The 24,787-nt window shown below is 36.2% G+C and overlaps 1 pseudogene; it reads right to left on the bottom strand.

Annotated features, from left to right (window-relative positions):
- Window positions 1-385: 385 nt before the first annotated feature.
- On the bottom strand, window positions 386-504 carry LOC118601523 (annotated as a pseudogene).
- Between the last annotated feature and the right edge of the window lie 24,283 nt (window positions 505-24,787).

Here is a 24,787-nt window from a genome sequence, read left to right as displayed (position 1 = left end):
AGCATCGTTGATATATAATTCATATACCTTAAAGTTCACCCTTTTAAAATCTGTAAATCAGAGGTTTTTATAGAGTTGTGTGTCCATCAACACTATCTAATCCTAGAACAGTTTCATTAAAAGAAACTTCATACTCATTAGCCGTCACTCTCCATGCCCACCTTTCCCCAACCCCTGGCAACTACTAATATACTTTCTGTTTATGGATTTGCCTATTCTGGACATTTCATATAAATGGAATCATATACTAGGTGGCTTTGTATACCTGGCTTCTTTGTTTTCAAGATTCATCCATATTTTTTTTTTAGGCAAGGCAACCCTTAGTTGACCTCACAGATTGCAAGGAGCTTGTCAGCTTACAATCTCTTATTTTTTTTATTTTTTATACCTACAGCACCTGGTCTTTTTAGGGGGTCTCCCATCGAAGTACTAACCAAGCCTATCCCTGCTTAACTTCCAAGAGCAGACAGGATTGGGCTTGTTCAGGGTAGCATGGCCCTAGACAAGATTCATCCATATTGTAGCATATGTTAATACATTTCTTTTTCTGGCCAAATAATTTTTCATTGTATGGATACATCGCATTTCGTTTATCCATCCATCGGTTGGCTATTGTGTTATTTTCATTTTTTGGCTGTTGTAAATAATACTGCTATGAACATTCATGTACAAATTTTTGTGAAGTCGCACACTTTCATTTCTCTTGGAGATATACCTTGGAAATGGAATTACTAGGTCATATGTTTAACTTTTTGATGAATTTATAGACATTTTTCCCGATTACTATACCATTTTGCATTCCTACCAGCAATGTTTCAGGATTCCAATTTCCTTGTCAAAACTTATTGTCTTTTTCCTTTTAGTATTTTAAAGATGTTGCTTCACTGTGTTCTTATTTGCTTGCTTCCAGTGAGATACCTCCTGTCATCATTATTCCTCTCTGTATAACACTGTCTTTTTCTGACTGCTTTTACATTTTTCTTTATTACTAGTTTTGAGCAATTTGATTGCAATGCAACTTTGTGTAGTTTTCTCTCTGTTCCTTGTGCTTGGAGTTCATTGGTAGTCATGGATTTATGAGCCTATCATTTTCATCAAATTTGGAAAATTTTCGGTCATAATTTCTTCAAATATTTTTCATTGCCTTTTTCTTCCTTTGGGGACTCCAATTATACATATACTGTTTAGTGTACTTCAAGTTTTTACCAAAACTCACTGATACTCTATTTTTAAAAAATTCTCTTTTCTCTCTGTCTTTCAAATTCACAGTCTTTTATTCTGTACTATCTAACCAACTGTTAATCCCAGCTAATGCATTTCTTATATATTATAATTTTCATTTTAAGAAGTTAGATTTATACCTTTTTATATCTTCCATGTCTTTAACATTTTGAACATATAGAAAATAGTTATAATAACTTTTTAAAACCCATTGCCTTTTTATTCTGTGTCAATTCTGGGTTATTCTCAATTGAGTTTTTCTGTGAATGATGGATCACATTTCCCAGTCTCTTTAGAGGCTTGGAAGACATTGTGAATTTTCCTTTGTTGAATGCTGAATATTTTTATTCATATAGCCTTGAGCATTTTTACTGAAATACAGTTAGGTTACTTGAAAACAATTTGATCCTTTCCATTCTTGCCTTTAAGATTTGTTAAGTCTGACTGGAACATGCTCCTTCTAGGACAGATTAGTTCCTACTACTGATGAAACACCCTTCTGTGTATTTAACTTAATGTTCTGTGAATCACATGGTTTTTCCAATCTGGCTGTTGTGAATAGGCACTACTTGTAGCCTTGTGTGGGTGCTGGGCACTATTACCTCCTGCCCTTATGTCGTTTCTTTCTTTCTTTCTTTTCTTTCTTTCTTTCTTTCTTTCTGAGTCTTGGTAGTTTCCCCACATGCATGCTCCATTCAATACTCAGCTGAATATTACATTTCTCCAGAGTTCTGTCTCATCTCGGCTTTATAATACACATCAGAGTTTGTCTTCAATGCAGATTTTTCTCTGGCTGGTTTATTCTGACTTCTGTTCTTTAGGGTGTTTCTCTAATCTTAATAAATTTGGGTCAAAACATACTTTCTTCAGTTCTTAAGCCTTGTCTCCACTTCTGTTTACCTCCTCTCTTTCCTCTGTTCCCTGCCTTACATAGCAAATATGGCTTCCTATTTATTTTATATGATATATTGTCTGATTCCGGAGACATACGCATTTCTGTTTTGAAGAAGCAGAGAAGAAAAATGTTAATTCGTTTAGCCATGTTCTGTTGTTATGCAAGAGGATACTTGCCTATGTAAAGCACGATTGGAACTGTTAACTGGTAGTCGTCTGTGTCACCCTCATTTCCTTTAACAGCCTGAGTTACGATTTAGAGTGTCATTTTTTCCCTCATAACTATTTCCTCAAAAGGAGGTAATTGATGCTGCTGGTAAATTTTTAAAAATCTCTTTAAGGCCTTATTCATTTACAATGAAATATTGTATTGTCATCTGTTTTTCCTAGTATTATAGGTAATGAATTTTAAAAAGAGTTGAAATCATGGTAACTTTAGGCCTTTATTAAAGTGGCAAAGAAGAATTATTGGGGAATAAATGTACAGTTCTATGAATAACTTTTCTGCTTGTAAAATAATGTTTATTTGTATAATGTTTAAATAATACAAAGGCAGATGGTTAATAACTCCTATGTGTGCAACCATAAAAGTAAAATAAGTTTGTTAAATTTTTTTTTTATCCAATGGATATGTAGGCAATTAATCTCTTGCTATTTTTCCATTGGGAACAAGTTTAAAATAGTATAAAAATATTCAGAAACAATTTCTCAGTCATGGAATATAGTTTCTTACTTTGTTTCTCATTAGTACCTCTCTGTTCCTGGAAATGCTGAAGTATTGAAATACTTCTTTTCTGTAGAGTGTGGTCCTCCCTTTTATCCAGGAATAGATTTTGTGGCAAATCACTGAGTCAGCAGGTGTTTTGACTCTAACTGAAAGAGATAAAGTTCCTAAGAATTTATTATATATGTGTCTTGCCACTGAATGCACAAGAAAAATACCTACCTATCAGTGCTGACTGGTTGGTAATTTCTGAAACACGATGCCGCAGTCCTCATAAATAACAGCAATAGAATCACAGGGAATTAGGCAGAGATCAGTCTCTAGATGGATGAGTTAGTCTATAAGCAAATAGCTACTGAACTTCTTTTGACTTTCAAGAATGCTCTATGTGTTTTCCAATCCAGACCCATGGATTTCAGTAAGTCCTCAGAGATGAAGAAATTTTTACAGACTAACAAACACTAACAAATGAGCAACGGGACACTCGTGTAAGAAAGTATGCTATAATTTCAATGGAGACACCCCTATTCCTCTTCTGGAAAGTCTGCTCTTTAACTTCTTATTGTGGAAATGTGCCACAACTGTTTAGTGAGTTGAATTTGACCTTGATGTCATGGGATAAGAAAGTATAGATTTCATCAGTGATCTGTGAAAACCTGCCAGTAAAATATTTGGGCAACCTAGTTTTAGTTTTGGCAGATTTATAAGACTGGATAGGAAATGTCTTTATTTATATACATACACACACACACACACACATACATATGATATAAGTATATGTATTTATTTCACACAATTAATGTGTAAAAGCATAACCTTGGTGGCCAAAGACATTTCCAGGCCTTGCTATGTTTCTCTAGTACCTGTGCCACAGGGACTATATCAACTTAGAGCTGTTTGATCATTATGTTGCCGGATAACCCATTTTTCTGTTTGGAACCTGCTGTCGTTCCCTAACTCTATACGTGAACAAGGAGATGATCTAAAAGCAATGACTATGATTTGAACCTGCAAGTGAGCTATGAACCCAAAGCAATCATTTATCCATCTCTGCAGACAAGGATTGAGGTGGCAGGAGATGTCTGGAAATGGCCTCAGAGGTGCCTTCAGCTATCGTTTCAGGTTTTTGACAAGTATAAGCAGGCAGGATGGTTAGAAGTGTGAAAACAGAGTTTAAAAATTATGTCACATTTTTAATAGGCTTCAGTGTTTGCCTCATTGCACTGCTTCTTATAGCCTTTTTACATTCAGACAAACTGAGGTATTTTTAAAAAAGATTTTGTTAAGATTGCATTGACTGAGTTTCAACAAACATACACATGTATAATCTATCAAAATATGGAACTCAGAAAGTTCTCTCATTCTTTTTCTCAGTGAATCCTTCCCCCAAACCCCAGAGGTAACCCCCCTGTTCTGATTTTTTCCACTATGGATTAGTTTTGCACATTCTAGCATGTAAATGAAATCATGCAATATACACTCTTTTTTTTTTTTAATGTAAGACTCTTTCACTCTGCACAATATTTGGGAGATTTATCCATGTTCTCTTATGTATCAGCAATTTGTTCTTTTGTATTGCCGGTTGCACTGCTTACCACCATTTATTTGTTCTATTGATGGACCCTAGGCTCTTTTCTTGTTTTAGGTGGTATGAATAAAGCAGCTATGAATAGCACAAGTCTTTTTTATGAATATTTTTTTATTTATATTGGGTAAATACCTATGTGTAGAACTGCTGGTCACAGGGTAGTCTTATCAGGCCTTTTCCCAGCATAGTAGTGTCATTGTACCCTGCCATCAACCATGCTGCTTCACGTGCTCTGTCACCTCATCCTTTGATTGCTGATGTTAGTCTCTACCTGCAGCCATTCTGGTGAGTGCATAGTGGTGTCTCCTTCTGGTTTTAATTTGCATTTCCTTGATGACAGTGACATTGAGCACTTTTTCATGTGCTTACTGGCTATTCGTGTGTCTATACTCTTCAACTCTTCAGATCTTTTGACCATTTTAAATTGGGTTGTTTGTCTTTCTATTGTTGAATTGTCACAGTTCTTTGTATATCCTGTATAACAGTTCTTTATCAGATATGTGTTTTGCCAGTGTTTTCTCCAAGTCTGTGCCTTGCCTATTCATTTTCTTAGTGTTGTCTTTTGATGAGTAAACGTTTTTCATTTTGATGAAGGCTTTTTTTTTTTCTTTTATGGTTATTGCTTTTTGTAACCTAATATCTCGGCTGCCCATAAGTGATGAACATATTCTTCTTCCATACTCTTATGAAAGCCTTATAGTTTTACCTTTTATATTTGGGATATTTATTTTCTCTTTTCAATAATTTTCACCATTTTCCAAGACTAGATATTCCAAACAGTGTAAAATAATACCCAGTTAAAATTACTTTATATAAAAACAAATAAATGAAGTTTAATCAGTTTATGAGAGACCTATTACAACATCTTTCCAGAGAAAATGTGTGTAAATATGGAATTATTTTCAAAAAAGACCATCTTTCATATTCATGTTTTGTTTTCAAGCATGTAGTTTAAGAATAATAAAGCATTCTTTGACTAAAGAGCAACCTCAAACATACGTTTGTTCAGTTAAAAGAAAATTGACCTTTCTGTGCATTTATATGTAATGATGAATGGCAGGGAGCAGAGAGCAGCACCCAAATCCTAATACTGCAGTGTTCACGCACGTGGAATTTGAGAGGTAAGAGCAGAATCCACATTCTCCTTGATTACACAAGAAAGAGAACCTAACTCCTCATGTTCCCAGTTATCCTTAGACTTGTTTTCTTCTGTCTCACATGTTCAGATCTGAGGGTCAGAAGGTGACTCTGGCCACACTGATTCAGGGCAAGAGTGTAACTCGTGTTCCTTTATAAGGCCTGGCTCCCAGCCGTCAATATGGGTAGAAGAATCTGACACTGATAAATGACAGGTCATCTGATATTCTACCCAACAGAGGGCAGTGACTCATTTTAACTCTCACATAACGTTTGTTCTGAAAAGGATTTTCTGAGACTTTCCACTTAAATAACTGTGGATTAACTTTTAGTGGGACCAGCATGATGGAAACTAAGCAGAACGTATAACCCCCGACCGTCGGGCAGCCACACATTGTTACAGTTCTGCTTTAATTCACTGCATATTACTTCCTTTGAAATTTGCAACCAGATTCTAAACTACTCACCTTTTAATGTCTGAAAATGCTTAAAGCATTTGGCCATTTGTTAACCTTGTTTGAGCTGTATGGCCAGGTAGAGTAAGAATATATTTGCCAAAGAAAAGTGTACTTCTCTAAAATATTAGGCTGGTACTTTCAAAATGTTTTTCTAACTTAGACAAACCATAGAACGTTAGTGATGGTGTTTCTATGCAATTCTATTAGTGATAACATTCCATGTTATGATGCCGCCCCCACCCCCAAAGTTTTTTTTTTATGAACTTAAAAAAGTTTCAAATACAAAGGTTATATTATCAACAAATGCTAGTTTGAAAGAACCAAATAGGATTTTGAAGATTACCCTTCTTTAACAATGCCTTAAATTTTTATCTCCTTATCCATTCCTCATTGCTTTCTTTCTCAAGACATTATGGTTTATTGTGTCTCCACTAGGTACCTTGCATGTGATTTACACAGAGAATGGCCCTGCTTTCAGAGCAACTTAATGATATAATATCCCCATTTATATTCAGAGCAGTCAACACTTTCTAGCTCTCAGAATAATAAAAGCACCTGCATTTAATATACATGGAAGAATGGGAAGGCAAATAGCAGATAAGGCACAATCAGGTAAGTGTAATCAGATAAAATATCACAATATTATAGTAGATCAGCATCTGGTAATGACTTGAATTTTGAAAGACTGACAAATAGCATGGCCTAAAGCAGCCAGGCATAGCTCATTCCGAGCATCTCTTCCCAGAGCTGATTGCTCTTCTCATGTGTTTTCTGGCAGATTAAACAGGTAGGGCTTCTTATTTTAACTCTTCTAGAACTGCATCGTGCAACTGGAAAAACACTGGTAATGTTCCTTTTGAGCCCAGATTGGAAGCAAAAACAAATGACGTATCTAAAAGTAAAACCTTGCATCTCCCAGCAGTTATCTCAAATTGATCCAAATTGATTTTATTTAAAAAAATAATAAAGCTTGTGGTGATAGTGCTTTTATTTCCATCTCTGTACTTGCCTGTGTGGCATTGACATTTTATTTATTTTTTTAAGCAGGAGAAAACTGCTAGTTTATTAGAAAATGATTTGTCTCTGAGAGGTTCTTCACGTTTCACCATTGACAGCTGGTAAACCTGGCTGTGTATGTTAACTTTGTAGGCGCCCTAATGTAATAGAACCATATGGTATCAAATAGAAAGTTGCAGATTTGCAAAAGCCAGAACTTATTGAACCTGGTTTTTATAGTGGATTTAGCAGTTTTCCATTCCTTTTAAGTTACTCTCCAACAAAGAATTACTTACTTTAGTTTACTGGATAACATGGAGACATGGGGAATGTAAGGAGGGAGGTATGAACAGAGTCCAGGGCTGTTCAGCAGACTTATGCCTTCCTGATACACAGTGTATCCCAGTGTTGGCTTCCCCAGATGCAGGGCCCCAGCGTCACAAAAGGAACAAGAAGTGCCTTTGCTTTTATCTGCTGCAGTTGCAGCAGGCCATCATGAATAGGAAATGAAATTGTCTGTGCCATCGTCTGAGAAGGATTATATTCACTTGTTCCTTAGTTCTTATGCTTTAGTTGGCTGTTCTAAGGATGGCAGCCTTGGACACTAGCCAAGGGGTGTCTATTTAAGTGAAACTCATAAATATGAGTATGAAGGAGATAAAATAACTGTCCATTGCATTTAGAACAACTCTATTTTTATGGAAATGACTATTTCCAAATTGTCTCTGTCTCTGTACCTAGTTTAGTCAGCTAAGCCTGTGATAACACAATACCATAGATTGGCTGGCTTAAACAACAGAAATTTGTTTCCCCACGGTCCCAGAGGCCAAAAGTTCAAGATCAGGGTGCCAGCATGGCTGGGTTCTGGTGAGAGCTCTTTTCCTGGCTTGCAGACAGTAGCTTCCTCAATGTATGCTCACATGACCCCTTTGGAGAGAAAAAGGATGAGTAAGCTCTCCAGTGTCACTTCTTATAATGACACTAATCCCGTGAGGCCCCACTAGCATAACCTCATCTAAACCTACTTTTCTGCCCAAAGGCCCCACCTCCAAATACCATCACATCGGGGGTTAAGGCTTAACCATATGGATTTGGGAGGACACATTACTCAGTTGTATTACTGGAGCAAAGCTAATAAGTAATTGCATTATTGTGCCTGAGACAAAGAAAGCTACTGTCTGGCCAAAAATATTGATATGAAGAATGTATAGTAGATCAGTCCATGATGGAGCAAATGTCAGTCAACTGGAAACTTCATAGCATGTCTTCATCTGTTCACACACACTCTCACACCTCTACTCATCCACCCCTGTCATGCCCACTGTAGGTTTTTAGAAAAAGAGATCACAAGTGACAGCTTACAGGATGTTTATGGTATCAACATTGTACTTCCTATTACATTTTCTGTTCTTGCAGTAACATGGACTGATCACTGATTTCAGAATGATGAATTAACCCCCAAGAGAGCTTCATTCATCCAAGAAGTTTTCAGCTATATTCTAAATACGGATGGAAAGAAAACTAGTTTTTAGAAGATTTCTAATGATAGGAGTAGAAAATAAGAAGGAGTTTGTGGAGAATCATGGGTTAACTACAACACCTTGTTTCCCAAGCATCCCATTTTATGTAATTTTTTACCATAGAATTCGTCATTGAATGCTTTTGGGAAGTAGACTGAGATTTACAGTTGAAACCTGTGAGCTTCTTCAGCGTCATGAGAAGAGACCCAGATTATCAATTTAAACTTGAACTGCACAATCTGAAAATTTAAAACACCTCCACTAATAATTTTTTTCTGTTTGTTTTGTTGGGTGTCTTTGTATTTTAGTTGTGGCCCAAGAGAATAAGCAAAGCAGCCTATTGTTTTCATTTGTCAATGCGTGATGTTGGGCCATTAAGAGCCGTACAGGCCATATTTAAAAAAATTTTTTTTAAAAGAGATGTATCACTATCTGATTTGTGATAGAGACAGCCTTAGATAAAACATAATTGAAGCTATTTTAGCCTCCAAATTGAAAACATTTCTGCTTTTGCCTGAAGCCACAGAAAGAGGTATTTCATAAATAGTGATGGCGATAATGCAACCAGCCAAATTATTCTCTGGTTCTACCCGCATTCCTCACCTTTTCCTCAGAGCCCTCTTCCTGGAGGGCTAGGTTTCCACAGTGAGTAAGCAGTGACAGTTATCTGCAGTATAGTGTGAGTGTTGATTTATCTCAAGTGTTTAGAGGGAAACTGTGCTATATGTAATTGGATATGAAGCATAAGCCTTTTTAACTTAAGACCGTGGGTTTTACTTTTTGCCTTCACCATCCCGTTTTAGGGGCAAATAAAGTACTGATGTCTTAGAAATAATAGCGAAAATAGATTGAAGATAATAAAAAGACTGGGGGTATGTTGGCATTCACCTATTAAGAATAAGAATCATTACCTTAAAATAATTTGTATTTTAGGTAACAATGAAAAATACTTATTAGTTATCTTTTTAATTATATTTGAGTAGTAGACTCTAACCAAGAAACACACCTGAGTTTGCCTTTGATAAGTGCACATCTCAAAACTAAATTTAGTACATTTCAATCTTCTAGAATTAGAAAATAATAGATTTTCATGCATGTTGGTTCCTAGGAAGTAATTTAACTTTTTGCTTCAGTTTTCTCATTTCAAAAGCAAGAACATATTATTTTTATGCCAGGTTTAATAATCTATTCATTTCTTAGCTAACTTCTCTAGATATTTGTCAGAAGATTTTGTCATTGTGTGATGGGACACAATAATTATTTAATAAATTGTTGCTGTAAAGACATTATAAAATACATATATAAATAGATATCTAAGGACTAAATATGCAGAATTGCAGATGACAAACTGTTAAACATCAAATACGATTAGTCAAGGAAAACCATCTGAAAAAATAGTAACAGCTGAGAAATGAGTGCTACAATTAACATATTCTACAAATCTATCAATACTATGGCTCAGCATGTACTTATTACTCTATAAAATTAATAATGACAGATACCAAGACCCTATTAATATTTTAATAGTCTAATAGGCACAGGCAAGCATGCAGCAGAGAAGAATGTAAATCAGTGGTCAGGGGTGCTGGGCCATCTTGATAGCATATGCCAGGTGGGAGAGCTAAGTCCTCATAAGGCTTTCTAAACTTCCTCAGTTCATTCCTATGTCAGCACCTAGTTTCGGAAAAGGGACTAATTTTAAACAGAAAGATGTGCTTATACGAGACAAAATTCACAAAGTATTTAGCATTCTTTATGCCCACAATGTATTTTAAGAAATACTGATGTCCATGTCAGTGTATATCCTTATATGCTCTGCCATCTGAAAAATAGTGGAAGTCTTACAAAAGAATATGTACCTGAGAGTTTGAAGAAATAGAGTTTTCTGACTCTAGCACTGGCAGTCCTCTTGTTCTAATCATCTCCAAATTTATCCTTAGTAGAAATGATATAATGTATATATAGAGAGGATGTGAGATCCTTGAAAAAATAAAACTGAATGAAATAAGGAAAGAAGAAAAACATTATGTAGCACAGGTAAAGTACTTTGTGGGGTACCCAGCACAAAGGAGGTACATGGCAATGTTGTTTTCCACTTTTTTTTTCTTCTGGGAAGAAACCCGACACAGGAACCCTTCACTGGACCTTCCTGTATTGCAGCTCTCATAAAATGGCTGCCTAATTTTTATGAGACCAGTTTATCAGTTCAAGAAATTGTTTTCTACTATATGAAATTTAGATTATTTCCATTATGTGCTATGGTAAATTATGTTATAATAATGATATTTATATAATTTTAAAAGATTAATGGTGATACATTGGCTTTTAAACCTTCGTTTTTATGGAAATTTTGAAGAAGAAGGCACCAACATCTCCCTATCACTCAGCTTCAATAATAATCAAAATTTCTCTCATTTTGTTTTATCTACTGTTCCACTTTTTTTCTTGAGAACATTAAAGGAAATTTTAAGTATCTTTTTATTTAACTTGTGAATACTTCAAGATAGACTTGTAACTGATGAGGACTTTTTCCTAAGGTCATTTAATACTCGGTCTATGTTTAAATTTCCCTGATTATCATGACTTTGCACATTTGGTTTGTGCAAATTAGGGTCCAAATATGGTCCACACATTGCAATTGGTTGTTACATCATTACACACACACACACACACACACACACACACACACACACTTAATGCAATCAATTTGTTAGACCATGTCAGAAGTCCTGTAGAATGTCCCATATTCTGGAGTCGATGCTTCATCAAGTTTTATTTAACTTGTTTCTCTGTTATAATTGTTTTAACTGGTAGGTAGATGTCAAGAGCTTAATAAGATTGTGGCTCAATTTTTAAGAAAAACTGCTTTGAAATAGGGTCTTTTTCCATTTGAATTCAAATTTAGCATACTTCTCAGAACATTTTGCCAGATCATAAGCTTCTTTTCTTTCTTGTTCTGCTAGAAAGCCTCTTGTACAGGCAGCTTATTAAAATAAAAGCTCATTCGTGTCAGATGCATACACTGGATCCCTGCTAATCCCAGTCTCTTCTGCCATGGGTATGAGACCCTGTGTTAACATTAACCGATTTTCCTCTAGCCCCTTCAGCCATGGTAGAAAACTAAGAATTTCCTGACATACTTTTGAAAGTCGATTTGAAAGAGGAATAATTGAGAATTGAGGAAGGATGCCTCCACCGTAGATATTGAATGTTCTGGTTCACAGTTTAAGTTCAAGTGGATCAGGCATGATCATCATACCGATGCCTTAACAGGTCAAAGATGGGCTGAGACACACCCATTTTTCTGCCCCTATACTCTGAGCTTAGGGTAGTTTCATGAAGTAAGTTCTAATGAGGCTGGTTGCATCATACTGAATCTCTGGACATGGTGAGGGAACCATGGCTAGAGCAGGGGAGGGAGGCAATTTCCTATTTCTCTATAACACATTCCTCCTTGTATTTTAGATGTGGTATCTGTGGCTTCTCCTCACGGCCACATAATACCCAAATTCACACCAAACAGAAAAAAGAGATATCCAGGATGTGAGATTCCTGGAATTATTGAGAAATTGGGAGAGGCAGAACAAGTCTCCTCTCTGGTTCCAGGAAATTGCAAGGCACACGCAGCTTTCCCTTTAGGTCATTAGGTAAAGTCAGATCTTCCACCTCATGGTTTGCCCGACTATTCTAACCCACTAATCATCACAACCTACTAGAGCTTTGCAGGTAAAGCTCTAGCATTACTGGACAAGCATATGGTCCCACTGCAAACCTCTCAACCATCCCTGAAACTGGAAATGCTAGAATGAAGTGCTGTTAACATCTTTTCAGATGTATGCCAGAGGCAATGATGCTATTGTGTTAACAGGACCAAAGGTAGAAAGGGCTCCTGACAATAGCTTCAGAGAGAGGAAGGCTGTGAAGTGCTTTATTTAACAGGGGGACTTTTCTTTAGGGACTAAATTTAAGTATCTGAATGTTTCTCTTTTATCGGATAGGTTATGGAATAGCGACTTTGAATTTTGACTTTGAGCTGTAGGAGTACAGAGACTTTCCTCATTCTTTTAGCTTCTGCTTGCTCATTGTTTTATTCATTACCATTGCTGGGTATCTGCAACCTCACTGGAAGGTTGGTCAGAGAAATTGCATATGTGAAAATAGAGAAAAAAATACTCAGCATTAGTTTATCTAATCCTATAAATCCCTGTTTAAAATTAGTTTTGTCAACTTGATCTTTGGCCAGCTCAGGCTGATGTGTTAACCATTTTCTTTATTTTTTTCTTAAGAAATAGCTTTGCTGTGTAATAGGTATTACTAAAAATTCTGTTACTCTTTTTTTTTTCCCCTAATTAACTACAGGTATGCCTCTTTGGGCATAGTAAGCAATTCTTTCTCTATTTAACTTTTAAATATGTAAAGGCTTTTAAATTGACACTCTGGTAAATGACTATTTGCAGCATTTGTTCTTTGATCATATGATTTTTCTTACTTTTGCTAGTTCTATGAGTGTACAGAGAGTATAGGTAATGTGTATGCAGGAGTAGTGTGACTACAATGAGTAATGTGTGTGCAATAGAGTGTGGAACTACCATAAAAGTGAGAGGAGAGAATAGAATTCTACTTCTTTTGGTTTTGAACAAGTCATGTAATGAAAAGAAGTTAAATTGAAAGGAAGATGTTGCTTCAGGCTTGAGTTTATATGAATAACTAATTTTCAAGATCCCTGTCCATGTTATTGCTCAGTATTTCTCAGGGGTAGCAAGATCTAAGCTAAAAATTTAGTGTGTTATTAGACTAGCCAGTAGTTTGTCGGTTAAGCATACTTAAAAGTTGGAAAGTAATTCATCATTGTCTGTACTCAGTGGAAGGCAACAGTATCATACCTCTCAGAGTCAGTCATAGAACTTCATGGCTAATAAAGGACCTAAGAAATATTGTTCAATAATCTTACCTTGTACATCATGAAACTGAAGCCCCTGAGGTTTTCCAGATCACTTGGCTACTTAGTTGCTGAGCCTAGTAAGTTTTTTACCCAATCTCTATGCTTTACTAAGTTTAGTCAACACTGAGTAAGAATGGCCTTAGGAACTTTTGCTTTTTTTAAACCTCTCATCATGGCTTATTTCTCATTTTACAATAAATGTTACTTTGATGTTCAACATTGGTACTTAATACAATTAGTTGGTAAATACTAAAAAAAAAAATCAACATGTTAAGTTCCTTCAATACAATGTCAGATTGTGAATTCTTTTGCTGTCCATTCTGAAATTGTAAAAATGGTGACTAGCTCCATTACTTTGTTTTACCTGAGTTTTCATCAGCATCTAAATTACATATGTTTATCAATGCATGGAGGACAATAATCATTCAAATAGTAAATGAAGAATGTTGGTAATTATTTCCAAGGTCAGCAACAAGTCTTTTGCCCTTCAGACTATTAGGTGGAAAATATAAATAAAGTGGCACCTAAAATGTAGAATCAGTTTCTGACTTGAGACTTGGTATGGACATAACTTTGCTTGAAGAGGAAAGTATTCCTTCTATTCCTCTTCCGTATGCTCATCCAGATTTTGTTTTTATCATTTAGTGTTTTCCATTTATTTAATTCTTTGTTTTCTTTTAAACCACTTAATATTGAGGTATGATGGGCATACAGCTCTTTATATGTTTTTATTTAATTATACAACTTGATGAGTCTGTTTATCTAATCCTATAAATTTATCCGTCACCTCCAAAAGTTTAAATTTATCCGTCACCTCCAAAAGTTTCCTACTGTCCTCTTTATTTATTTTTTATTTATTTAATTCTTACCAGTTGACACTCTGCTTTTGAACAGAACCTTTCTGTAATTCATGAACACCATTTGCTTTTTGTTTTATCATATTAATTTGCTATATCCTATTCATTCCCTGTGAATATGTACAATTTGTAAGCTGGGTAATTGGTATGTACTACCTAGTAGTGTGTAGCCCATATTCATTTCCTTCTGTTGCATAAGCAGTTCTGGCTTTTAAGCAAACAAAGGAGTAAATTTTTGTATATATGTATGAAGCTAAAATAAAAAGGCTCGACTATAAGACATGAATCAAATGTGCTTTGCCAACTAATCCATTATTTGAGAATTATCTGGGACTGCGTGAATTAATCTTGATCATGTTTATTCTTTAAAAAATATCAACAGTTAAAAATTGCATATCTTATTTATTAAAAATGGTTTTAGAGCTGAGATGTAATCTCCTAAATGAAGGAATAAAAATAAGAGCAGGATGATCTAGCTAACCATTTTTCTTCCTGAAAACTTGAAATAAATGGAGATCAGGAATGCTAGACATCTTTAAATAAATCAGAGGTCCAATGACATTTCTAATATTTTATTAACAAAATTTTCACTTGATTTATCTATTTAAAGTAACTAACAAGATATTCTCTAAGTGCCGAAACATAAATTACAAACACGCAAAGTTGATTTATGTTAATGGTAGATAATATGTGGGACACGGCAAGTTATCACAGATTATGCACTATTTCCTGAGTCGGGGGATGGAGTCAAGGAAAAGTGCTGAAGAAAAGGCTGCCTTAGGCTTCGTTTGTTGATACATAGATGACGACTGTCTCCTAAGAAATGATATAGTCCTGATGATGTAAACTTTCACTTCTATTCCAGACACCTCCAGATTTTAGTGAAACCTGCTTGACAGTTCTAAGTGTCTCTGTTTCTCTGTGATGGCTCAGAAATATTCAGGTCTCCACGAGAATAGCATAGGAGTAAAATGAAAAAAGATCCACTTAGGCAAATTTGGGATCTCTCTGATCTCCTGCAGAATGTTCACATTTTCGTATTTCTCATAGCCCGTTCATCTCCTCCACCTCCTAGACACTCAGTGACACCTACTGCCAAGTCCCAGTTGTGTGCCAATACAAAATATGCCTTCTGTATTCTTTACCTGAGCCACTGGGCGTGGTTCTTTAAATTGGCACCATTTCACATGTTTATTTTCCAACCTTGAGAACTTTTGTTTGCCTCATGCACTATCTCCCCGTTCTTTGCATGGCTGTCCTCTTCTGATCCTTTAGGTCTCATCTAACTGCCTTAGAGAATTCTTTCCTGGTCTCCCCATCTAAGTAGGCTCCTCCCTCATCCAGGAGCCAGTTTATTTATTTCATGACACTTTGCACTCTATAATTCTTTATTTACTGTTTGCCTGACTTATTGTTTGTCTCCACAACTAATTTCTTATGCATAGATATAGCATCCGTTTTATTAATTACTGTGGTGTAGGTGCTTCCTGGTATGTGGTAGGCACTCAGGCAGAATTTTTGTATAAATTAATAAATTATAAGATTGCATTTCTTTAAAAAAAAAAAGATATGGACTAATAAAAACTGCTTTAATGAATGCAGACGTAGCCCAAGAGATGTCCTCATTGATGTCCTAAGAAATACTTTACCTGAGCCACTGGGCGTGGTTCTTTAAATTGGCATATACCTTTCAAATAAACTTCTTATGTGTGGTGAGATAAATAAACTTTTGTGTTCTGAATTCAGGACATCTAGCAGTTAAGCCATTTTAATGATGATTCTCAACCTCCCTTTGTCAGCAGGTGTACACAGGCTGAAGCTCTGTTAACAACGTATGCTGTGAACACAACCAGCATTGTGTGTAGTTTGAGTCCAGGTTGTTCATGTACTGCTTTCTTTCATATTGAGATGCAAGAGAGTGAGTGTGAATCTAAGAATATCAGAAGTATTACTTTGAATCTGTTCTAATTTATATTAAAAAGTGAAAGATAAAGATGCTATCTAGGGGATACTGGAGAAGCCCAGAATAGCTCTGGCCCATAAGAAGTTATAATCTAGATGGAAGAACAAGATATATCTAAAAAACAAAAGTTTATACATGCCAAATTATGTGGTCCTAACAAATAAAAAACAAAAGCTTTCTGCCATTATGATTTCTAGTGTGGCTTGGAATATATGTATCTTTTAAAATTTTTGAAAAATAATTTTACATTTTAGAGGAGTTGCAATGATAGTAGAAAGTTTCCATAATAAACTCAGCTTCTCATAATGTAACCATGGTGTAGTTAGCAAACTAAGATATTACCATTAGTACATTACTATTAACTAAGTTATAGACTTTATTCAGATTTTCCAAGTTTTTCCATTAATTTCCTTTTTCTGTTCCAGGTCCCAACCTGGAATACCACATTACATTTAGCCTGTATGTATTTTAATAATGGATGAAATATAAAAGTAAGAGAGAAAACATTTTGTCTATACTCAGATATCACTATATCACTGTTGTTAATATTTCGGTGTATTCTCTTCCTAACACACCACATACACATGGATCACATGCATTTCAGGTTCAGAATGCTTACCTATTTTTGCCCCTATTTTTTAATCATTTAACAAATCTATTATGTCTGTGTTATTAATTAGTATTGGTAACTGTTTTAGGTGCTCATAATTTTTATTGTATGGATTTAGTTTAAGCTAACATTACCAGATTATTGAATGCTTGTTTCCATTTTTCTTCTTATAAATGACACTGATGATTTTAAGTGTGCATGGACTCTGGGCAGTATTCATATTTCTGCAGGCTGATCACAAGGAAGAATGTATAATGTGAAGATTTTCTCCTTTTATTATGGTTTTTAATGCAAGAGGAACACATTTAAACGGTACTGAAATCTGTAAAATTGAAAATGAAAATCTCCCCTTGCTCTGGTAGACTTACTTCCCTGAGGAAAAGAAAGTAGTGTGAGGTCTCTGGCTTTCACCTGAGCCAGTGTGACTTAAACAACTAGGTGTGTTTCCAGAAACCATGTTAAAAAGCAGTTTTGACACTGAGCTTTTCATAAGTGTTCAAAGTTGCAGTGAGTTCTCAGGAAGAATATCTCAGTCTCATTATCTTTTGATTTGTGGCCAAGGGTGGCTTTGCTTGGGCATTTCCTGTGATTGGGGTTGGCTGTTTTTATTTTCAGGATTTGTCACTGCTCATTTGTCACTGAGGAATCAGTTTCATTACTAGTTAACAAACATCAACACCAGGGAAAAAGAATACCCTGATTGTCCCTGCCCTCTAGAATAGATAATTCATTTGTTCCCAGGACACTAAATCCTGTAGGGATAAGCTCCCGAGCTGCCATCAACTGACACTGTCCTTGGCCATGAGAGTATCCAGGAAGCATCATAGCACCCCTGGCTCACAAAGCTGTAAAGCCACAGTGGCTAGAGTAGGAGCTCACGGTTGATGTTGGGGCTTACTGCCACCAAGAAACAGTATGGGTAATGAAAAAAGTGGGACCTCTGAAGTTGGACAGGCCTGGACTCAAATCCTAAGAAGCAAGATCCAATATCTACTAGGAACTCCGACTTTAACCAAGTAACTGAGCCCCTCTGAACCTGAGCTTTCTCAACTGTGAATGTGAGATTGTTACACCTGCTGTTGTATAATTTGAACAAGATATCAAAATGTCTGGTACAGTGCCTGGCACATAGTGTGCCATCAGATAAAGGTTTGTTAAATAAAGGGATGGGTGAATGACTCACAGAGCCAGTTGAATACCTTATTTTTTAAAATAATTGTACAGCCATTTAAAATAGAAAGCATGAGGAACATCAATGCAGTGAGTTAAACATCAATTTCATTTCTTCCCTAGGGTGGCAGACAACATAAACCAACTCCAGCTCACTAATGTAAAAGGAATTTATTGATAGGACACTCTAAGAATTAAATCTAAGAATTAAAACAACCAGTCTTTGGATGGGCTGGAGTCAGGCAACTTCAGGGACTTCAGAAGCACAAAATTATGGAGCCTTTCTCTAGATCACTGACATTTGTATTTCTCATCATTAGTGACCAGTCATCAGATGAACTGGCTCTGGACAGGAAGACAGGGGCGTGCAGTATAAGAATGGCTTTTGGGGACCTCTCCTCTGTATCAGGGGCAATTTCCAGGGCAATAGAACTATTGGAAGCTGGTAGTCTCACATATTTAGATTTTACAAATTGTCTCTCTGTCTTCAGGAAACTATTACTATAAGGAAAATAATGAATATAACCATCATCCCTGGAAGTTCCCTTATGCCCCTTTGTATTCTCACCCTTCCACTCCTCCATGCCCTTCTACCTGTCCCTAGGCAATCACTGATTTGCTTTTGTCACTATAGATTACTTTACACTTTCTAGAATTGTATATAAATGGGATCATACAGTATGTACTATATCTTGTCTGACTTTTTTCACTCAGCATAATTATTTTGAAATTAATCTGTGTTATAGCATGTATCAGTAGTTCAGTCCTTTTTATGGACAAGTAGTATTCCATTGTATGGTTATACCACAATTGTTTATCTATTTACTTCATGGACATTTGGGTTTCTAGTCTGGGGCTATTATCAACAAAGCTGCTATGAAAATTCATGCACATGTTTTTGTCTTGTGAAAATATATTCTTGTTTCTGAAGGACCTGAATGGATGGGTCATATTTTAGGTGTATATTTAACTTTTTCAGAAACTGCTAAGCAGTTTTACAAAGTACTTATACCCTTTTACATTCTCATCAGTAATGTACGAAAGTCCGTATTGTTCCATATCATATCCTTACCTAAACCTGGTATGTATCCAGAATTTATTTAATAAAAACAACCTCTCAAAACTTAATATTAAGAAGATTAACAATCCATTTTTTTAATTGGTAAAAGATTTTGACAAATAATTTACCAAAGAAGATATAGTCATTAGAGGAATTAGAAAAATGACATGCTTATTCAAATGGCTAATGTTAAAGGGGAGGTAATAATTTTACATTATTATGAATCCCATGTTTTAGATGAGAAAGCTGAAGCTCAGAGAAATAAACCAGTTATTGAGTGGTGAAATCTGAGTTTGAACCCAGGCTTGTTAACCCCTGCTTAACCTCCGTGCTGTACAAGCAACAATCCTTTGAAGAAGGCTTCAAAAGCCAAGATTGGCAAAAAGAGAACTCACTTATTACTCAGGAATGCAATGTCCACTTTTTCTTCTGATGGGACAGCCTGCTACCAGTCACAGTGGATATTGTGGAGCTTCATGTTTTGGCATCTATTTTGCCTAAAGGATGAAATTTATGTTTTTTCCAACATCCACCTTTGTCTAGATGCCTCTTGAGAAGAATACTTGAAATATAGAGTGCCCACCAAAGTTTCATTGGCCCAACAACAATATAGCTCTTTTTCAACATGATGGTTAAGAATATGAGTTTTTTGGCTCAGACAGATTTGAGTTTGAATTACAGATCTACTATTATCTGTGTGATCCTGGGCAAGTTATTAAACGTTTGAACTTGGACTTCTTCGTCTATAAACCGGGAATGATACTGACCTTACAGTGTTTAAAGGTTTAGAGATGCTGATGTATATAGAGAATGTACCACAATGTCATGTACTTAATACATTCTCAGAACACTATTACCGTGTCACAAACAATAATATATAAGAATAGGTGTGTTAAGCTTCTCACTACAACGCCTAAATAACACACTAACTCATCACTAGCTAATGTCTTGCATCTCTCTGGAAACTTGCTCTTTCATTGAGGATATGCTAATCCACCAACGGATGATGAAATATAATTCTATAAGAATTATTAAGAAATCAGTGAAATATTCATCCTTTAGTTGTAAACATTAGACATATTCTTTGGAGGGAATATCTATGGTTGCTGTGGGGCCACAGCAACTAAACATCTGGTGGAGTTTTTAGAGTTCAATATCAGGTATGCATGGTGTAAAGAAATCAAAGTAACTGTAATAAAGAGCTCCACGGAGCACCGTTACTCATGCTAAGATGACTAAAGACCGGCTGCAGTTCTGCATGGCTTATAAACCTTACCAGGTGCTCACACCTAGTATAATCCCTTCATCCTTCACCTGCTCTGACTCCACCAGCTCTTTTTCCAGGCCCCTGGAAGTGCTACTTTAGCTACCAATGATGCATTTTCCCTTGTCCTATTGTTTTTCTTCGGAAACAAAATCAGTATTTTTAGTCTGTACTAAGGGACCTCAGCAAAGCTTCCTCCAAGCACTTGGATGTAAGATCATGAGGGGAGACAAGCCGGTTTCTCTACGGGATCCTCCAGCAACTTCCTCTCAGGTAGCCTGATAACGAGCTGTCCCTGCAGAGAGAGCCAAAAGCACTACTGGTTGGCACCAATGCTGATATGCAAACTGCCCAGAAGACGGCCCCTGAGAAGAGAACATTTTTCACACAGACAAGGCTGTGCCTCATTTTCAGATGTACTGGGTCAGGCAATCTCTATCACCTCCTAGCTATAAATATATAAGGTGGCAAGGCACTGGGCGGTCTCTCTCCTGGAGCATGATTTAGATTGTTCCAGCCATGGACACACTCAGCTTAAACCATGAGTAGATGGTGGGACCAGGGTACTGTCTTTATCCTGTGCCTTGAGCCCAAGGGTTGACAATTTCTTCATTTGTGTATAATTGTGGTGTTTGACCCTGTCTCTTTTGCAACAGAAATATAATACTTGTTTTTTCATAATCTGACTTAAAAACAAGCACAAAACACTTTAGAGTGGCGATACCTACATTCAACTCCAAAGCCAGTAAGATATGCTCTCAGCTTATCTGATTGATTCATTTATTCCTTTTTATTTACACTGTGGAAAAATACACATAAAAATTACCATCTTTGCTATTTTTAAGTGTACAGTTTAGTGGTAGTAAGTACATTCATATCATTATGCAACCATCATGACCATCCATCTCCAGAATTCTTTTCATCTTGCAAAACTGAAAGTCTGTAGCCATTAAATAATAACTCTCTATTCCCACTCTTCAAGCCCCTGGCAACTACTATTTTTTTTCTGTCTCTATAAATTTAACTACTCTACATACCTCATATAAGCGGAAGCATGCAATGTTTGTCTTTTAGTTCTATTCATTCTTAAGTTTTATTGATAGGATTAGAAGTTAGCCAGTCACTTTCGAGAACCCTTAGCAAGAGAATTCGTACAGACAGTTGGGTGAATCCTGCTGTTTATCTCGATGCCATTAAATATATGTATATCTGGATTTCTTCTGATTCCATGTTTACAAAGCAACCATTTGATTATTGTGTGGCTTTTTGCAATAGATACAATTAGCTGTTTTCCAAACATCTATCCTGTTCACATTGTATGCCATTGCATTGTAGTTTTGATGGTATTACCATCCTTTAACTCCAGAGATTGGCATTAAATCAATTTTCACAAACCCATGCTCTGTCATGGTGATTGATTCAGGAATGGATACTGACCTAGACCTAAACTAATTCTCTGGCTATAGTGATTAGTTCATGGATAGGTACTTGCCTAATTTAGTTCAATAAAAGTGGAATCTAGGGCCTTTATTTGATGCCTGGGCAGAAAGAAGCCATCCTTCTTTTACTGAAGTTGAAAAAAAAATACATATCATCTTATTGCTACTGACAGCCATTTTGTAGCCATGAAAAGAAGTAGCCCTAGGAGGGTGCCAGTATGATGGAAAATAGAGCCAAATAAATGGAAAGAAATTTAATCCTTGGTGATAGCCTTCAGCTGCTGGATCAAGCCTTGCCTGGAGCACTCCCTACCACAGACCTTTTGAGTTATATGAGTCAGTAAATTCTTTTTATTGTTTAACCAGACTGAACTGGGGTTTCTATTGTTTTTGAGTACATTCTGATGTGAAAAGGGTCAGAAAATAATGGTTAAATGGATTCGACATATTTTCTTTGATACTAATTTCTCACTGTGAAAAAATAAATTGGTATTTTGGTTTTACACATTAGTTTCTTTAGCTTGTTTAATGTGAGATGTGGAGTCATTCTCAGAACCCTGACAAAATTTTATTTCTAACTTCATCCTACTGGGGACCATGATATACTTTCAAGGTAATGAAAATCATCCTGTGGAGACATCCTAGGAGAAGACCTTAGTGATTATATATGGTCTGCCTTGAAGGCTCTCCTTGAATTTGAGCTTCTGTTTCATCCCTTTGAATTTCTGTAGGCATTAGAATTTCTTTGGAACAGCAGTGATTGTTCTAAAATAGCAACTGCACTAGTCGAATTATCGGCCACCCGGTCTCTGACAATTGACCTCACATCCTGGAAGTTTCTTACCTTAGGTCCTGTTACATTCTCAGTCTGGTAAAAGGTAGCCAAGTCTTCTTCCTATAAATTCTAAACCCTTTGCGTGCGGCCATGATGGAAGTCATGATCTAGCATAATGACTAGTAAATAGGGTGTCAACTCTGAATCTGAGGGGCCCCTCTAGTTCTTCCACTGACAGCCCTGAGAAAGTTAGGAGACATCAAATTCATAGAGGCTTAAACTTTTCCTGGTCTCATTTAACAATCTTTCTGACTTATCCAGAGGCCTCGGACATTTCTTGTGTCATAATTGTGTGTTCTCAGTGTTTTTCCCCTTCCTACTCCCCTTAAAGAAATCTATGGACCATATCTCCTTCTTCTGCTTTTGCTGGATAAAATATATATTACACATAGAATAGAAACAACATGCTACCAATAGGAGTGCTTCTACATGATGTGTTCATGAAGCATTTCTTCCTAAAGGGACTCAAAATGCAAAATGAAGATGCTAACAAAATATTGCAATTATATAGAAAACCTGAATGTTTATTGACTTTAATTTTACCCTGGAAGTTGAGGGTTCCTTAAATGTAGAAAAAGTTGTGAATAAATTATGTTCAGCCATCTTTTGAGAAATGCCGTAGACACACATTCCTTCACTTGTAGCTAAATGCAGAGCTATTTGCCCTGCTAGTATCAAGACAAGACACATTTGGGATTCCTGTCTATAAACATTTAAATCCAGTCACTGTAAATCTATTGCGGCCCTGTCTTGTATTTTCTCATTTCCAGTGACAGGATCATTTTTTTTTTTTTTTCAGAGCATGCTGTATGAACTGGTTGAATAGAGTGCCATGAAGGTCTTTAATAAATTATGGGTGGATTTATGGGTTCTGCTCAGGGCCACTGTAGGTTAGCTGAGTTGAAAAAAAATGAGACATATTTATCTGGAAGGTCCAGGGGGTCCTAGGTAGTAGAGAAAGAAGATTCATGAATGGAAGCTATATATATATATGTGTGTGTGTGTGTGTGTGTGTGTGTGTGTGTGTGTGTGTATTATATATTACTATATAGGCTCCTTACTCTACATGGACAATTGTCTCTAGGGTTGAATAATCCCATCACATTAAAGTGACATATTGTCTAACTGGTTACTTGAGTAAACTTCTTCCAGTTTACCTTTTACAAAATCATAGCAGTGAGCAAACTCTCAAAGTCAGCCCCATGGTTAAAAGAGAAAAGCACCAAAACAATGAAAAATGGATGGTCTTCATTTATATGCTGAACACCTCCAAGAACAGATCTTTCACAATCTGTTTCATGATGAGCATTTCCCAGCATGTTACATTCCCCAGCTCCTGTACTCTCATTAGGAGGAGGAGATGATTGTAGACGAAAGGTCAGAACTTCTGTCGAATGTGGCCACTTCTATGGATGTCATTGGTTTTGTCAGTCCATTGTAACTTTCCATACTCTTTTATAAATAAACCTCTTGTGAGCTGTGCTCATGAGAAAACTGTGAAGATGAGTGGGAGTTGGGTTCTAAATTAAAGAGCAGTGTTTTCTTAAATTGGGGCCAAAATGTTAGCAGAAGCAGTGGTGCTTGGAAATTATTGCTGATATAACTGAAATTCTTGAAAGAAAGTTCAGAAACCCTGAAAGTCATGTATATTGAATATGTATATTGAAAGGAAAGAACTGTTCCATCTCCTGCCCAAAGCAGTTACGTGGACCTACTTCCTAACTGAATGATGGTGGTGTGCATTGTGCCTCTACTTCCCTTGCCAAGGAGTTTCTCTTCTGCTCTCTTTTGATATGCTTGCCAGCTAACACAGATATTTGCTATCTGTCCTCATTAAACTTGTGTGCTCAGTTTATGTTCCTTAATCTAGTTATATTATAACCCGTCACACCATTTAGCTAATGACTAATGTTTTTGAAGCAAAACAAGGACGATATTATCTAAAATTTATTTTGATTTTTCCAGAAGATCACTAAGATGGCTAGAATTTCTATGTTGTTTGTGTACTAGAAGAGTTCCTGGTAGATAGTGTAAAGAACAAGGGGAAGAGTAAAGGAGAAAAAATAATGGGCAAACTCCTCTTTGTTGGCAAAAATAATATTGATGTTT

Source organism: Rousettus aegyptiacus, unplaced genomic scaffold (genome assembly GCF_014176215.1).
Source record: "Rousettus aegyptiacus isolate mRouAeg1 unplaced genomic scaffold, mRouAeg1.p scaffold_m13_p_3, whole genome shotgun sequence".
In the NCBI taxonomy this organism is placed as follows: domain Eukaryota; kingdom Metazoa; phylum Chordata; class Mammalia; order Chiroptera; family Pteropodidae; genus Rousettus; species Rousettus aegyptiacus.
The sequence above is the reverse complement of the archived record's forward strand: the minus strand, read 5'-3'. Positions and strand labels throughout refer to the sequence as shown.